Below are 14,384 nucleotides of genomic sequence, written 5' to 3' on the forward strand. Positions count from 1 at the left end.
TGGATGACCTCGAACATGTAATGTGACAGAGCCATTGCTTGTATACCCTTGAAAATGTAATGTAACACCACATCAATTATTGACCTAATTTCCAAAGTCACCTCCGCGTGACCTTGACCAAATTCCCAAGGTTATCTCCGCGTGACCTTGAACTAATTTCCAAGGTCACTTCCGCGTGACCTTGACCTTTCTAAGGTCACCACCAGAGGGCGAGCAACCTTGAGCTGAGCCAGGTTTGCTATAGTGTATCTGCTGGGGGTATTCCGTACCCCCCTCTCCAGACTCGCACCGGTGCCATGTTGTTCTAGGAAAACGATAAATATTAAAAAAAATTAAATTATTAAAAAAATTTGATTACCTTGTCCCAAAGGTTTCCAGGTTAGTGCTATGGGTAATATGACAAAGTGATAAAGTTTTCCTTTGATGATACTACTGCAGGGAGCAAGGGGGGGGGGGAGAATTTCCATAGACCCCCGGTGCTGTTTTTCCACAAAAATGTCTAATGTTTCGCGTTCATACGGCCATCGAACTTACTTTACTCTTTCTGGGAGTGCAGTACCGGGAAGTCTGGGGTGTATGGAGTATCTAAGGTTACTCTAGTCTTGGGGAGGACGAATTACCGGAGGGTCTTCGGGGTATGGAACTCTGGCCCGCACTACGAAGATTTGATTACCTGTTTGAAAAGTGAAAGTGCTAGGGGTTGTATTAAAAAATTGTCCTCCGTTTCTGGGAGTGCTACTGGGAGTATTCCATATCCTCCAGAGCCCCCGGTTCTACGTTCTTCTACAAAGAGAGAAAACTCCATAAAACTGTACTGTTGTGGTACAATGTGGTACCATGGGGTGCATACCCCCCCTCCCTCCCCTCCTCATCATTACAAAGATCTGATTACCTTTTCGCAAAGGGTAACATGGCAGTGCTAGAGGTAATATTAAAAAGAGATCAAGCTATTATTTGCTGAGAGTACAGTTGGGAGGTTCATAACCCCAGACATAATCCCCCCCCCCCCGGACTCCCTTGCTATGTTCTTCTACAGAATCGTGTAATTTCGGCACTTGATTGAAATTTGATTTACCAAAAGTTCCCTTGATAATGCTGGTAATGTAACAAATGATGAAGCCTTCCTTTGCTGAGAGTGCTGTTGGGGTGTAGTGTATTCCCCACCCCCAGACCCCCCGGTACTATGTTTCTTCACAAAAACTTCTAATGTTTACCATTTATGAGGTAATTTATGAGAAAACCCCCACCAGTACAACCTTACCACTAAAGGTGGGCACTTTTGGGAAAAGGTAATAAAATCTTTGTGATTCTGGGGGATTCCATACCGCCCAGAACCTTCGATGCCATATTTTCTCACAAAAAGCTAATGTTTAGCATAGGACCACCCCTCTCTCGCATTTCGAAGAATTGTTTTCGCAAAGGGTACCATGGCAGTGTTAGAGGTAATATTTAAAGAAATGATCTTAGCTGAGAGTGCCGTTTACCCTCATGACAGAATCGCCCCCCTCGTGCTATGGTCTTCCGCAAAACCGCCTACTATTTAGCGCTCATCCGATAATTTATGAGAAAACACCATCGAAGTTATTTTTCTCTTGTGTGAAAATGTAGTACCGGGGGCGGGGGGGGGGGGGGGGTCTGAGGTATAGAATACCCCCCACCTCTACTCTCGGTAAAGGAGGATTTTTTCGTATCACCCCTAGCACTAAAGATGGGCAGTTTTGGGAAAAAGTTATAGAATGTTTGTGATTTTGGGGGATTCCATACCCCCCCCCCCAGACCCCTCGATGCCATATTTTCCCACAAAAGTCTAATGTTTAGCGTTTAGCATAGGACACCCCCCCCCCCCCATTTCAATGAATTCTTTTCAAAAAGGGGACTATGGCAGTGTTAGAGGTAATATTTAACGAAATGATCAAACCCTCTTTTGCTGAAAGTACCGTTTACCCCCCAGACGGAATCCCCCCCCCCCCCTTGTGGTATGTTCTTCCGCAAAAAAGTCTACTATTTAGCGCTCATCCGATAATTTATGAGAAAACACCATCGAGCTTACTTTTATCTTGTGAAAGAATGTAGTACCGGGGGGGGGGGGTCTGAGGTATGAAATAACCCCCCCCCCCCCATCAGTACTCTCGGTAAAGGAGGATTTTTTAATATTACCCCAAGCACTAAAGATGGGCCCTTTTAGGGAAAGGTAATAAAATCTTTGTAATTCTGGGGGATTCCATACCCCCCAGAACCTTACGATGCCATATTTTTCCACAAAAGTCTAATGTTTAGCATAGCCCCCCCCCCCCAACCCCTCCTTATTTCGAAGAAATTTTTTCGCAAAGGGTACCATGGCAATGTTAGGGGTAATATTTAAAGAAATGGTGAAACCCTCCTTTGCTGAGAGTACCGTTAACCCCCCAGGCAGAATCCCCAGCCCCCACCCCCATCCGTGCTATGTTCTTCCTTAAAAACGTCTACTATTTAGCATTCATCCGATAATTTGGGGTCTGGGTGGTGTGTATCTCCAGGAACACACAAATTCCAGTGGCGAATCACCCTCGGTAATTTTGTGCTGAATGACCTAAGAAAATTTTATGGCCGTCCTTGAGAAATCGTCACGAGGCTGTTAACATTTTGGGGAAGCGTTTAGCACCGAGAGCCTGGAGGTATGGAATAACTGTTTCGATCCATCCTCAAGGACCCGTTTTGTGGTTTCACTTTCTAGCTTTTGTCAAGCATTTTCAGAACAAACAATTGAATTTCAATTAGTATTTTTAATCCCCGGTAAAGGAAGTACTTAAGACAATATTGTCGGTACCGAACGGTACCACTCCCATCAGCCGAAGATGAATGGTAACAACAACCTCGTCGCACGGAAACAATGTTGCAACTTTACGACATTGTCCACCCGTATACAATTTCAATAGTTTTATTGCTACATAATTAGTATTAATAAGAAATGGTTTTAGTACCACTTTTTTACGCGTGTAACTGCCGAATAGTCCCTGCTGCCATTATAAAATACACTTACTTTGGAATGTCGAATTGAATAATGTAATTTTGACATTTCTAAATAGCTTATAGCTATTCCTTGCAGTCAGTGTTACCCTTTGTGAACGCAGCGGTACCGAAAATGTTGGGGTTTTTTCGCCCGTAAAGGGGTTGTCAGCCGGTGACGAAGGTGTCGACCGAGGCCGCGTCGGCGTCTTTCCGTCGCGAGCATCGACAGCGAAAGCGCCCCGCAACTTTCGCCCGCCTTTCACTTCTCCACCGACGGCTAGAGTTTGGTACCGCAGCAATAGCAGTATATGTCCCAGCATGGTGGCGGTGCAACGAGGATAATATATGACTACATCTTACTCCACGGTCGCTGCTTCTACCACTTACCCAGAAGAACCAGAATATCGTCCTAACCTCCGATTTTTATTATGTGAAATAACAGCATCGATAATATAACGATTTTTATTACGTATTTTTGTTGATTTAACGTTACACGCATTATGTCCGTTTATGACGTTAATTTGGAACTTGATCTCTTCCTCAGCACCGATGGGTTACGTCTCAATGTAACCACGCGATTTATATAAACGCCACAGATTAATGTCCCGTCTAGGAGTGAAATTAATTTTCCCCTTTATGGCCTGTCAAAAATAACGTGTTACCATTTAAGCCGTTCGGAATTTTCTCGTTGAAATTAATAACGAGGATTTCCAGTAGCGCGATCGATCTACGACGCGCGAATCGTGGTCGTCGAGGGAAATATTTCTTGAGGAAGGAGGAAGGTTGTTTTTTGGAAAAAAAAAGTCGAAACCAGTTAATAATTTATACATCCGTTAGGATAGGTGAAGTTTAATGGCCATTGATTAGACAGAGTGTTATTTTGTGAAGATTCAACTGCAGCAGGTGGCTTTCGATCCATTCAAGGTAGGCATTTGGGAATCGTTTACTTTTCTGCACCAGGTCCAGTTTCACATGTTAGGCATTTAGCTTGGATACATAAATGTTATGTAACGCTCAGCATTGCTGTTATATAACGTAATGTTATATTTACCATTCAATTACGATAATCGAACTGTCTCTTTCCTAAAACCATTTAAAGGTGGTCTTGAACCACCACGAAACCCTTGAAGTTTGCTTCAAGGTCCGTTGAAACAGAATCAAAACTTGCTTGCCTTCGTACTAGCACTCTGTTCTGCTTTAAAGATTTCTTGAAACTATTGAAATTCAACAAGTACTGACAGCTTATTCCAGCTCGAAACCACCTTCCTTGCGACCCTTAGAGGTTTTTTGAAAGAAGTCTCCTATGAGACTCCTTCGTAGGTTTTTTGAATTGCTTTGAAACCCTTCTCATTCACTACTGAAACTAAATGATCTCGGGTGTCACTCAAAATTGCCTTGTTATTTTGGTCTTTTTTTTATTTCATGGAGGTCTCCTGAAACAGCCTTAAAAAAGTTTCTTTAAAATGTAATATTCCTGAGGCAGTCCAGAAAGTGTCATTAAACTCTCTTAAATTGTTTTGAAACTGTCTTCAAGTATTTCTTGAAACGCAATGGTGATTGTGCTTTGAAGCTCTTTTGCAACTCCAGTAGAACTCATCTTAAACTGTCCTGCACGCTTTTTACAAAGTTTCTCAAAACTTCTCCAAAAATTCTTTTGAAGCTCAACTCTTGAGGGATCACGAATATGCAGTGAAACTCTTTTGGAGTCTTCCTTGAAGATTTTTTTGGATTAAGCTTTTGAAGAACTTTTTTCAAAAATTCTTTGGAAACTTGCATGTGTCTTTCCTGGACCAATCTCAAAATGTCTCGGAATTATTGACAACAAACTCCCAAACTGGGAAAGGACACTTGATTTTACATTGAAACTCCTTGAAGTTCCTCTTCAACCACTTTGAGGTTTTTGTGAAACTCAAATCTGGTTTTGGTCTTCTATGAAGCTTTCTTAAAAGCTCGGAGGCGTTGGAAGCCCCTGAACTCTTTTTCGATACAGAAACTCAAAGTTTGCGTACAGCTCTATAGTTCAACTAGGATTCCGTTAAAGCTTTTTAAGGAAGATATAAGCTGTCTTGGTACAAAGCGGTAAGATAAGGATAAAGGCGAAGACATGATGCAGAAGAAGATGAAAAGGAAACGCGAAAAAGATGGTTAGATAATGATGAGACGAAGAGAGGAAGACAAGTGGAGGACAGGAGGAATCTAAAAGAAGATTGGAAGAAGACGTGAAGGACAAATAACAAGGTGACGAGAGAGAGAAGAACTCAAAAAAACCACCGTGAGGGTACTCAGACCTATAAGGTAAGGGTTGTGGAGCCATGCTTTGTTAGGCTGTTTTAAACCCACGTCTCCCTTTTACAGGGGGGTATATTAGAATACCCCCAAGTAGACGACATTTTAATTGTCATCTCTAAAAGAAAACCACCAGGAGAGTGCTGAAACATATGGGGAAACGTTTTTGGAGCCTTTCTTTGTTGTGTGGCCGATTATGCCCCCCCCCCCCCCGTAGATGGCAATTCGGTGGCCATTTCCAAACAAGTATAAATTGTGCACGACCCCTGTGCAGATAAAGCGCATTTTTTTAACCAAAATAGCTTTTGTTTTGACATCACCAATGGATATATTTCTTGTAGACGTCTCAATCGCCCTTTGTGAGTACCCTCTTCCGACAATCTGTTCTTGAGGTATAAGGTAATATACCCGATCACTATAAGAGGTGGAGGAGGAGGGCTATGGTTGGTAGAAATTAATTCCTGTCGTTGAGATCTTTCATTAGAGTACCATGAAGGATAAAACTAGTTCCACTTCCCCCCTTCCCCCTCCACCCCGTACTTTGATAAGGGGATAGAAAGAAGGACAGTAGTTGATAGGAAACAGTTCCTTTCGTTGAAACCTTTAATTAGAATACAATGAGATATAACATTAATTGCCCCCCCCACCGCCCTCGAAAACGAGTCGCACTGGAAAGTTATAGTTTGTACAAACCAATTTATTTCGATGAGACCTTTATTAGAATACCATGAAGGGAAAATCCTGTACCCCCCCCCCCCCCCCATTTTCTAAACTTTAACTTGGCACCACTAAAGGCATGCGTATGCAAAATCTGAGACCTGGAAATTTTGCAGTAGGTAGCCTATACCTTGAAGGTGTGCCAGACGGCCATCAAATTTCGCTGTCTATAAAGCCCCCCCCCCCCCCCACGAGTTATTTCCTGAGATGCTGTTTTTGAAAGTAATCGTGCATAGCTTTACATACGACAACCAATAATTGGTCTCAGATTTGCATACGCGTGCCTTTAGTGGTGCCAAGTTAACTTTAGAAAATTGGGTGGGGGGAGGGGGGTTAACACATGTTCTATCCTTCATGGTATTCTAATGAAAGGTCTCATCGAAATAAATTGGTTTGTACAAACTATAACTTTCCCGTGCGACTCTTTTTCGAGATCAGTGAGCGACGGGGCCTAAGGGGGGGGGGGGAGTTAAAAATTAATTTTATCTCTCATTGTATTCTAATTAAAGGTCTCAACGAAAGGAACAGTTTTCTACAAACTACTGCCCTTCTTTCTGTCCTCTTATCAAACTACGGGTTGGAGGGGGAAGGGGGGGAGTGGAACTAGTTTTACCACTTCATGGTACTCTAATGAAAGGTCTCAACGAAAGGAATTAATTTATACTAATAATAGTCTTCCTCCTCGATCCCTTGTCGTGATCGGTTATAATTCCTTATATCTTAAGAGTGAATTGTCAAAGGAAATTACCTACAAAGGCCGATTGGGGCGTTTGGAAGAAATATAACCATTGGGCATTTAAATAAAATTTGATACATAGCCACTTGGAATAAAACCAAATTTAACGACAGATTCAAAAATTCGTTTGGCGCATGCGCAGTGCCACCTTTCTTATTTATGGAGGGATTTAAATGAAATTTGATAAATAACCACTTGGCATAAAGCAAATGTAGCGCCATTTTCCAAATTTGATTTTTTGTAGGATGTGCAGTGCCAACTTTCTTATTTATGGAAGAAATTTCGTAGGGATGTTTAAAAAAATGCGCTTTACCTGCACAAGGGTTATGCACAATTTGTACTTGTTTTTAATTCTTAAAAAATGCGCTAAAAATCACCATGAGGGTGCTGAGACTTATTGTAAGAGGGTTGTGGGGTCTGTCTTTGTTGGGCGATTTTAAACCCACGCCTTCCTTTGCCGGGGGGGGGGGGGGTTCCATACCCTCACACCCCCCGGTACTACGTTGCAGTACCTCCTAGGCGAAGAGGGTCTGACATTCTTTCTGAAAACGTATTAAACTTTTTGGACGAGAATGTAGTGCCGAGTGGTTTGGGGAGTCTGGAGTACCCTCCAGTAATTGGCATCTTCAAAAGAAACCATCATGAGAGGAGTGCTGAGACCTATGTGGAATGGGTTGTGGAGTCTTTCTTTTTTGCTGGCTTTAATCCCTTGATTTCCTTTTGTTCTGGGTGGGGGGGGGGGCATAGCCCCCGGACGCCCGGCCCCCATCCGGTGGTACGTTTTTTGCAATACTTCTTAGGCATACTGCGAGGCGTATTGTGTAAGAAATGGTTACCGGGGGAACGATAATGTAGAAAGGTAGATTTGGGGGTTATGAAATAACCTTCCCCCCCTTCTTCCATTAGGTAGACGACAATTTCATTACTATTTCCAAAACATCCACCATAAGAGTGTTGGGATGGGACATGTAGGTAAAGGGTTGTGGAGTCTTTCTTTGTTGAGTGGTTGCAATGCCACGTCTCCTTTTTGTTGGTGGGGTGGGTATTCCATACCACCCAGACCCCCGCCACTACGTTGTTGCCTTCTAACAGAAAGCGTATCACGAAAGTGCTGAGGATTAAACATTTTTGGACGAGAATGTAGTACCAGGAGTCTGGGGTATTGAATACCAATGCCCCCCACCCCAGTAGACGATCTGCCGTCTCAAAAAAAAATCACCATGAGGGTACTGAGACCCATAGGGAAAGGGTTGTGAAGTGTTTTTTTATTGAGTGTTCATCTTTGCCCCCCCCCCCCCCCGTGTCTACGTTTATTTTAGTACACCTTAGGCGAAGAGGATCTAATAATTTTTTCAGAAAAGCTATGATGAGAGTTTTGAGCGTTAAACGTATTGTGTAAGGAATTGTTACGGCAGGGAGGGGGAGGGGTTGGGTCTGGGGGTATTAATCATGAATCTTTCTTAAAGCACTCTTGAATTTGAAGATCTTCCGAACCTCTCTTAATAGTGTCATTCAATTTTTTGACATTTTTTTGGAAAATCTCTCAAAACTTTCTTCACACTTTCCTAAACTTCACTTGACAGCCGTCATTTGTAAGTCCCTTGAAGCCCTCTTTAATCCCCTAATTCAATTTTTTGACATTTTTTTGGAAAATCTCTCAAAACTTTCTTCACACTTTCCTAAACTTCACTTGACAGCCGTCATTTGTAAGTCCCTTGAAGCCCTCTTTAATCCCCTAAAAGTTTGTTGGATGTCTTTAATCCCTGTGAAGACACTTTCCAAACTGAGTTTCTTAAAAGTGTGCAGAACGTCCTTATCGTCAAAATGAAAAGAGATTTATTGAAGGTGCGTCTCAATTCCCTTGAAAATCCATTGACGCTCTTTTTTAGCGCGTTTTGAACTACTTCTAGGGGGGGGGAGGGGGGTGTTAACAAACGTTCTACCCTTCATGGTATTCCAATGAAAGATTTCATCAAAATAAATTGGTTTGTATAAACTATAACTCTCCCGCGCGACCCTTTTTTGAGATAAGTTGATGACGGGGCCAGGGGGGTGGGAGGGGGGTTAGAAATTAATTCTTTCATGGTATTCTAATGAAAGGTCTCAACGAAAGAAACCGTTTTCTACCACCTAGCGCCCTTCTTTCTGATCCATTACCAAAAGAGGAAACGGGAGGGGGGGGTGAACATTGTTTTATCCTTCATGGTACTCTAATGAAAGGTTTCAATGAAAGGAATCAAAGGCAAAATGAATCGACCGGACGAGGCATATCTATTGGTGAAGTCGAAGCAAATACTTTGACACGGAAGTGTCCTCCCCTTAATCATCTACCAAGAAAGTAAACAAGGGTAGCATGCTACTACCTTATAACCCAACCATTTACTAAGCTATTTCGACTGTCTTTTGAAGTTCTCCTCTTCAAGTTCTCTGAAGACATTCCAGAAATGCTTACGAAACTTGGTTTAGACACTTTGATTCTCCAAGAGCTGCATTCCTCTTGAAACTTTATTGCAAATGTCATGCCCAGTTAGAGTTTTCAAGAAACCCTGAAAACTCAATGTTTCGAATGGACCTCGACGTAACAGATTTTCCCTGTGACCTGTCTAACTCGCGTGCAAATCCATTCATCACAATTGATTTGTGCACCGTTTGATAGTATTCGTTCACCTCGGTCGGTGGTAGGTACAATAAAATCACGCGTCGAATTGTAAATCAATATCGCGAAAATAGCCATTTAGCGTACCAATTGAGTTACGAGTTACGACGACAAGTCTGAGAAGTAAGCGTCTTCATGGCATTATTGAATTAATGCCGCCACCTACGCGCATGTAAAACCCTCGAGAGCAGAAGAAGGAATTTGTGTTAACCGCATGTGCAATCACACTTTTACATAATAAAAACAAATGATATATGTTATTACGGCTCGTTCTCTATTCCAGAAATATTATTTACAATTATTGTTTTATATCATCATAAAAATACATTTAAAACAATATTTGTCCCTCTCTCTGGTGCATTACCTTATAATTTTACGCGTCTCGCCTCGCACTATAAATTATTATAATGACTGTGTTTGCATAACCCGTCCTTTTCTAATATGACTGCTGATATATTCCGCATGTTTCGTACGTAGTGAACACGATGTCCGACGAGATATACAATTCATATGTGTCGTTTTATTGAAGTTGTTGCATTATTGTTTCTTGCAAGGAAATTGTAATTAACGAGAATATTATGGTAACTTTTATTGTTCCTTTTCTTTTCGTATAGTGCATTTAATTAAAATGGAGTTACGACCGCGAGGCGCGCATTTGTCTTCGGCGACGACCGTCCGTAATTCATAACCTCAATTTCCAGCGAAAAGGGCTTAAAATCCGACGTGCGGGGGCCACATTTACTACCGCCGTCATTAATTAGTGATAGTCGTAGTCGAGCGGAGGCGGATCTTAGTATGTACTTACAATTACAATGTCTCATTAATTAACCGATTGAAATTTATTGTAACTTGTAGTTGTGCAAATGTACACATAGGTACCTGCGGAGGATTTTGTAGATTCTGATGATGATCGGTAAAATGTGAAGAGAATTGTGGTAAGAAAACCACCCGGAAAAAGACTTGAAAAACATTAGGAAGATGAGGAGGACACATGAAGAAGCCGGGAAGAACGTGGGACGAAGACGATGGTACCAAAGACCGAAAAAAGACGAGTTGGTAAAGAAAACAGCTTCGGCAATTCAAAAAAGACAGAGGAAAACATTTTATCAAATTAAGGAAAAGGCCTGGGAGACTTTCTAGGGAGGATCAAGGGAGGTTCAAGAGAGAAGAACCGGGATAGCTTCAAAACGGTATCAAGTCTCAGCTCCAGAAAAGAGTTTCGAAGGATCCTCAAGATACGTTCAAGTAGAATCCCAATCACTTTAGGAATTTCAAGAGCGTTTCAAGAGCTTCAAAAGAGCTTTGAGAAAATGTTTGAAGAGGTGCGACACAGATTTCATAGGGCAAGAAATATTTGAGAATACTTTCAAAAACGGAATTGAAGGAATTCCAAGAAAATTTAAACAAAGGTCTAAGGCAGGAGTTTCCAAGAACTTCAGGAGATTTTCAATAGAATGTAGAAAAATGTAAAAAAAGTGTGTCTCTATTTCGCAGCGTAACTTTACAGCTTCAGGATGGTTTAAAAAAAGCTCTAACGAAAGTTCAAGTGAGATTCAAAAAAGTATTAATGCATATTCCAAAGAATTTCAAACATCTTTAAAATTTAAGGTGACTGAGAGATTTTCATAAACGCTCCTCGAGGTTTTCAAAAAACCTTCAAGTCGATTTCGGTAGAGCTTAAAAAAAGGATCCAGATGAGCGTCAAGAAATGTTTCAGTAATTCTTCAATTTTCGAAGTTGTTTAGCGAGTGCTCTGAGAATCCCGAGAGAGATTCAAATCAAGTTTGGGGGATACAAAAATTTTGAATTTTTCAAGAGAGTTTTAAAAAAGATCCAAGCGAAAGGGTTTCGATAGCTTTTCAGGAAATGTTTGGGTGTATTTTAAAAGAATTTCACAAAAGTTGAGAATTTTAGAAAACTTTCAAGACCTGCAAAACCATCAAGATCTTCAAGACCTTCAAGATCTTTCAACGGTTTCAAAGATTGCAACGGTTTCAAAGGTTTCAAGGGTTTCAACAGTTTCAACGGTTTCAACGACTTCAACGGTTTTAACGGTTTTAACAGCTACAACAGCTGCAACAGGTTCAGCATCTAATAGGTACAGTAGCTTCAAGAAGTTTCAAGAGTTTCAAGATTTTCAAGAGTTTCAAGAGTTTCAAGAGTTTCAAAAGTTTCAAGAGTTTCAAGAGTTTCAAGAGTTTCAAGAGTTTCAAGGGTTTCAAGAGTTTCAAGAGTGTGAACTGTTTCCAGAGTTTGAAAAGTTTCAACAGTTTCAGAGTTTCAAAGTTTCAAGAGTTTCACAGTTAACGCATATTCCAAAGAATTTCAAACATCTTTCAAATTTAAGGTGACTGAGAGATTCTCATAAACGCTCCCCGAGGTTTTCAAAAACCCTTCAAGTCGATTTCAGGAAAGCTTAAAAAAAGGATCTAGATGAGAGTCAAGAAATGTTTAAGTCATTCTTCAAGAGAGCTCCAAGGTAGTTGGAAAAATTTTCAAAGTTGTTTAGCGTGTGCCCTGAGAATCCCGAGAGAGATTCAAATCAAGTTTGGGGGAGAGAAAAATTTTGAGAAGGGTTTCGATAGCTTTTCAGGAAATGTTTGGGTGTATTTTAAAAGAATTTCACAAAAGTTGAGAATTTTAGAAGACTTTCAAGACCTGCAAAACGATCAAGATCTTCAAGATCTTCAAGACCTTTTCAAGTCCTTCAAGATCTTTCAACGGTTTCAAAGATTGCAACGGTTTCAACAGTTTCAAGGGTTTCAACAGTTTCAACGGTTTCAACGGCTTCAACGCTTTTAACGGTTTTAACAGCTACAACAGCTTCAACAGGTTCAGCATCTAATAGGTACAGTAGTTTCAAGAAGTTTCAAGAGTTTCAAGGGTTTCAAGTGTTTCAAGAGTTTTAAAAGTTTCAACAGTTTCAGAGTTTGAAGAGTTTCCAGAGTTTCCAGAGTTTCAAGAGTTTCAAGAGTTTGAAGAGTTTTAAGAGTTTCAAGAGTTTCAAGAGTTTCAAGAGTTTCTAGAGTTTCAAGAGTTTCAAGAGTTTCAAGAGTTTCAAGAGTTTCCAGAGTTTCAACGGCTTCAAGAGTTTCAAAAGTTTCAAGAGTTTCAACAGTTTTAAGAGTTTCAGGAGTTTCAAGAGTTTCAAGAGTTTCAAGAGTTTCAAGAGTTTCAAGAATTTCAAGAGTTTCAAGAGTTTCAAGAGTTTCAAGAGTTTCAAGAGTTTCAAGAGTTTCAAGAGTTTCAAGAGTTTCAAGAGTTTCAAGAGTTTCAAGAATTGCAAAAAACGCCCCCAGAGTAGTCGCCCCCCCTCCCCCCGGCTAATATTATCACCATTTTTTCACAGGTTCCTCGGCACTTTATCAAAAATGAACATGAGAGCGCGGAAGGTATTACAAATATTAGGGGGAATACGTCGCACTCGAGGTCTGGAAAAGAGAGATCGAGGATACCTATATGTTTCCTGGGGGGTTTTCCATACCCCTCAGACCTCTCGGTATTACTTTTTCCCTTAATATTTTCAAAGCCTTCCGCGCTTTAACGATCATTTTTGAAGAGAAGCAATTTTTGAGCAAATGTCACTGCATTTTGTCAAAAATGGGCATTGGAGCGCGAAAGGCTTTTAAAATATTGGGTAAAAACGTAGCAGAGGGTGGTACGTACCTTCCAGAAAAATATAGATGGATGGCATTTCGTCACACTTGATTGATAGCGGAGAGGCGCCTTAAAAATGTAGAGAAAAACGTAGCACCGGTGGTCGGGAAAAGAGGAATCAAAATATTGGGGGAAAACGTAGCTACGAGTGGTATGAGGGGCAAGGAATATCCTCCATCCATACCTCCAGGGAAGGAGAAATCGGTAGCATTACGTATAACAACTGATTGATAGCGTAGACCTCTTAAATATTTTTGGGGAAAACGCAGCACTCTGGAAAGTAGTAGACATTCACGGAATACCCTTCCAGGAAGATTTCTCCTTTCCCGGGGGAGGGGGGGATGGAATACACCCCCAGCAAATGAGATATCAATGTCATTTCACCACAACTGATTGATAACGCGAAGGGCTCTTAAACATTCTGCGGAAAAACGTAGCACCGGGGGGTCTGGAAAGTACAGATCGATGGAATACACTCCCAGGAAAAGATCTCTCCTTCCCTCTGGTGTATTCCAGAGCCCTCGATGTTACGTTTTCCCTTAATATTTTCAACGCCCGCGATGTAACGATCGTTTTTGGAGAGAAACCACTTTTAAGCAAGTGCCATCTCATTTCCTCAAAAATGATCGTCGGTGCATGTAAAACTTTAAAGACGTGGGGGGAGAAGCGTAGCACCGGGGGATCTGGGGGGTATGGAATACCCCCCAGGCTACAACTCCCAGGAAAAGAGAGACCCCCAGACCCAGGTGCCCTATATTTCCTTAATATCTTCAAAGCCTGCCGCGCTCCAACTATCATTTTTGAACAGACGCCATTTTGGAGCAACTGCCATCGCATTTTCTCAAAAATGATCATCGGGGCATGTAAAGCTTTAAAAACGCAGGGGAGAAGCGTAGCACCGGGGGGTCTGGGGGGTATGGAATACCCCCCAGGCTACAACCCTCACGAAAAGAGAAACCCCCAGACCCAGGTGACCTATGTTTCCTTAATATTTACAAAGCCTACCGCGCTCCAACTATCATTTTTGAACAGACACCATTTTTGACCAAGTGCCAACGCATTTCCTCAAAAATGATCATCGGGGCATGTAAAACTTTAAAAACGTGGGTGAGAAGCGTACCACCGGGGGGTCTGGGGGGTATGGAATACCCCCCAGGCTACAACTCCGAGGAAAAGAGAGACCCCCCAGACCCAGGTGCCCTATAGTTCCTTAATATTTTCAAAGCCTACCGCGCTCCAACTATCATTTTTGAACAGACACCATTTTTGACCAAGTGCCAACGCATTTCCTCAAAAATGATCATCGGGGCATGTAAAACTTTAAAAACGTGGGTGAGAAGCGTA

The sequence above is a fragment of the Photinus pyralis genome, unplaced genomic scaffold, assembly GCF_008802855.1.
Source record: "Photinus pyralis isolate 1611_PpyrPB1 unplaced genomic scaffold, Ppyr1.3 Ppyr1.4_LG10, whole genome shotgun sequence".
In the NCBI taxonomy this organism is placed as follows: domain Eukaryota; kingdom Metazoa; phylum Arthropoda; class Insecta; order Coleoptera; family Lampyridae; genus Photinus; species Photinus pyralis.